General features: G+C 45.3%; 1 pseudogene; it reads left to right on the forward strand.

Moving 5' to 3' along the window:
- Window positions 1-1,146: 1,146 nt before the first annotated feature.
- On the forward strand, window positions 1,147-2,724 carry LOC101720470 (pyruvate kinase PKM pseudogene; annotated as a pseudogene).
- The last annotated feature ends 918 nt before the right edge of the window (window positions 2,725-3,642 follow it).

The raw sequence follows: 3,642 nt of genomic DNA on the forward strand, positions 1-3,642 counted from the left end.
TTAGGTGAGCTAGGAGGACTCTGTGACCTGGGTTACAACCAGTTATTCTTTAGGATTGCAGTTTTCTCATCTGGGAAATAAACAGATTGATCTAGGTAATCTCTAAATTCAATTCTAGGATCAAGTTCTGGGATAGGAACTGTGTTGGAGGAGAGATACTCTGGCAGCTACTTTACCAAGTTAAACAAGATGAGAATTTTTAAAGGGGTGGGAGATTTAATAGAAATGTTAAATATGCTAAGCATTAGGGTTTGGTTACCTGAGGAAATTTAGTTCTTTACTGAGTTGCAGAGGCTATTAGAGACAAACTACCAATGAGAGGAGAAAGATTGGTAGCAACACATTATTTTGTGATATGCCCAGAGTGGAGTGCCATGAAGTTAAAAACTTGTATATATAATCATATATATATATATATATATATATATAAAATCTCATATATATATAATCATATATATATATAATCATATATATATATATTTGAATATACATAATAGAATCTGGTAAATAGAATGATCAGAAAAATATTTTTAAAGTAACTTTTACCTAAAATGTAGAAAATATGTGTGTGTGTGTGTGTGTGTGTGTGTGTGTTGTTTATGTTAAAAGTATGTACACAAAAAATGAAAAAGAATCTTTGGAGGGGATGAAGGGATACGGGTAAAAGAATGTGGGCTGGGAGTACATTAGTCCTGACATGAACGTATATGAAGGAGGCCTTTTCCTGTGATGTTTAAATTTATTTTCCAAACAAGTAAGAGAAAATTTAAATAAAAAGGAATATGAAATAAAGTTGATACAACTGAATGATTATATCAATAGTTTTGGCTCTGGAATCTTGCCATCATAATATAAAATTCAAATAAAATTTAAAAGATCTGAACATTTAAAGCAAAAGAAACTATGGAATCCAACTGTGTAATGACTTTATAGTTTAATCAGAGAAAATTTATTGTGAGCACTTCTCAAACAAAGTAATTTGTCCCTAAACCCAATATTAGGATATATACAAAGAGGAAAAATAACCGGAAATGCTTTAATCATATTTTTAGCAAAAATATTGTCATTGTTATTTGGGAATTATTATCCTAAATTAATACAAGGAAGTAATCCTTTTATTATTGGTAACCAAATTTTCAATGAAAAATGCGAGAAACAAGTATAAAATCCCCAGAAATTAATGTCCCAGTGCTTGTCGCTGGAACACAGTATCTCCCGAGCTCGCCGAGCGTTCTGCTTCTTTCTGCACGGCAGCCCAGGCTGCGCGCAGGAGCTGTGGAAGCCCACGGCGAAGCCCGGACTGCCTTCATCCAGACGCAACAGCTTCCCTAGGCGCCTGTGTTGGCTGGACAGCGACTCGCCCCAGTCATAGCCCGCAGCGCCAGCGTCGTCTGTACCATGGGCCTGGCCGCCTGCCCGCTCAGTGGAGATGCTAAAGGAGATGATTAAGTCTGGGATGAACGTGGCCCCGCTGAACTTCTCTCATGGAACTCACTGGAGCCACTCGGAGACCATCAAGACCGTGCGTACAGCCACCGAGAGCTTCGCTTCCGACCCCATTCTCTACCAGCCAGTGGCCGGGGCCCTGGACACCAAGGGATCCGAGATCCAAACAGGGCAGCGGCACCCCGAGGTGGAGCTCAAGAAGGGAGACGCTCTGGACAGTGCTTACATGGATAAGTGCGAAGAGAATATGCTGTGGCTGGACTTTGAGAACATCTGCAAGGTGGTAGACGTGGGCAATAAGATCTACGTGGACGACGGTCTCAATTCGCTGGTGGAAAATAGTGGCTCCTTGGGCAGCACGAAAGGCGTGAAACTTCCCGGTGCCACCATGGACCTGCCCAACGTGTCCGAGAAGGACTTCCAGGACCTGAAGTTTGGGGTGGAGCAGGACTACGACTCCCTGCCTATGTCCATGCGGGCAAGGAGGTCCTGGGCGAGAAGGGGAAGAACATTAAGATCATCAGAAAGATCAAGAACCACGAAGAGATGCGGCAGTTTGATGAGACCCTGCAGGCCAGCGAAGGCCTCATGATGGCCCGTGGTGACCTCAGCATCAGGATTCCTGCAGAGAAGTCCTTCCTGGCTCAGAAGATGATGATTGGGTGCTGCAACCGCGCCAGAAGCCCGTCTTCTGGGTCACGCAGATGCTTGAGGGAAGGATCAAGAAGATCCGACCTACACGGGCTGAGGGCAGCAACTGGGCCAGTGCTGTCCTGGACAGGGCAGACTGCATTATGCTGTCCAGGACCAAGGGCGGCTACCCGCTGGAGGCTGTGTGAATGCAGCTCCTGACTGCCCGAGAGGCAGAGGCTGCCATTTACACTTGCAATTATTTGAGGAGCTGAGCCTCCTGGCTCCTATTACCAGACACCCCACAGAACTTGCCAAGTGCTGCAGCTGGGCCATTGTCTTGCTCACTAAATCTGGCAGGTCTGCCCACCAGGTGGCGCGGTACCGTCCCAGTCCTCCTATCATCGCTGTGACCTGGAATGGCTAGAAGTTGCCAGGCCCACTTGTACAGCGGGCATCTTCCCTGTGGTGTGTAAGGACCCTGTGCAGCAGGCCTGGGCTGAGGAAGTGGACCTGCACGTGAACTTGGCCATGAACGTCAGCAAGGCTCAAAGATTCTTCAAGATGGGAGATGTAGTCATTGTGCTGACAGGGTGGCACCCTGGCTCTGGCTTCACCAACACCATATGTGTCGTGCCTGTGCCATGACAGTCCTGGAGCTCCTCTCTGGCCCCTTTCCCCAATCCATTCATTAGGCCAGAGAAGCTTGCAGCGCTCACTGTGGGGGTTGTAGCAGAGAACTGCTGGGCTGGGAAACCTGGGAAGATAACGTTTCTGTGATGAACACCTCTCTGGCGAGGTGGCCCAGAGCTGGCAGGACACGATATGTCTCCACCCAGCAAGAGAAGAGGAGGGAGGCCCCCAGAGTTTACTGCCTGGAAGGTGGCAACTTATTTCCTTTGTGTACCCTGTTCAGTTCCTATACAAAGTGGATACCCAGAGAACCCAGCCATGATGTTCAGCTTGGGGGCAGAAGACATGGGTCAGTGGATCTGGTATGGCAGACTCTGGTCCTGGCCCTGATTACTCCCCAATCCCCTTGACCTCCCCACTCATCCTGTGCACCAGTTCTCTGCACCTGAACTTCACACACAAACTCTGCCTGCCACCTCCAGGCCTGTTGCTATAGAGCCCACCTACGAGTCAATAAACAACAGCTGATGCTCAAAAAAAAAAAATCTATCACAAAAAGATAATCCGACATAATTTGTTTCCTATATTACCTATAGATAAAACCTAACACAAGCCTATGAGACTTTTGCTTTTCAAATTCAACTTCACTTTGATCAAGACTTTAGTTCTAACCTTCAGTTCATGAAGGTTAAAAGGGACAAAGAGCTTAGATTATAATATAAGTGCACAATTAGAAAATCCAGAAAATGGGAAAATCTACAAGTCAAATGATCTGGTGTCCTCTACCAATAAGTTATAAATATGAAAAGAAACTTCAAAAGTACATCAAGTAAAAGCAGAATTTATTTAAACAAGGCAACCCTAAAAATAAACAAAGAGCAATAACAAGAGAAACCTAAAACATTGGGGATATTTGACAGCAGGCTGGATATT

The sequence above is a fragment of the Heterocephalus glaber genome, unplaced genomic scaffold, assembly GCF_053883595.1.
Source record: "Heterocephalus glaber isolate CG9 unplaced genomic scaffold, H.glaber_assembly_v1.0 deba00000347, whole genome shotgun sequence".
Lineage (NCBI taxonomy): Eukaryota > Metazoa > Chordata > Mammalia > Rodentia > Bathyergidae > Heterocephalus > Heterocephalus glaber.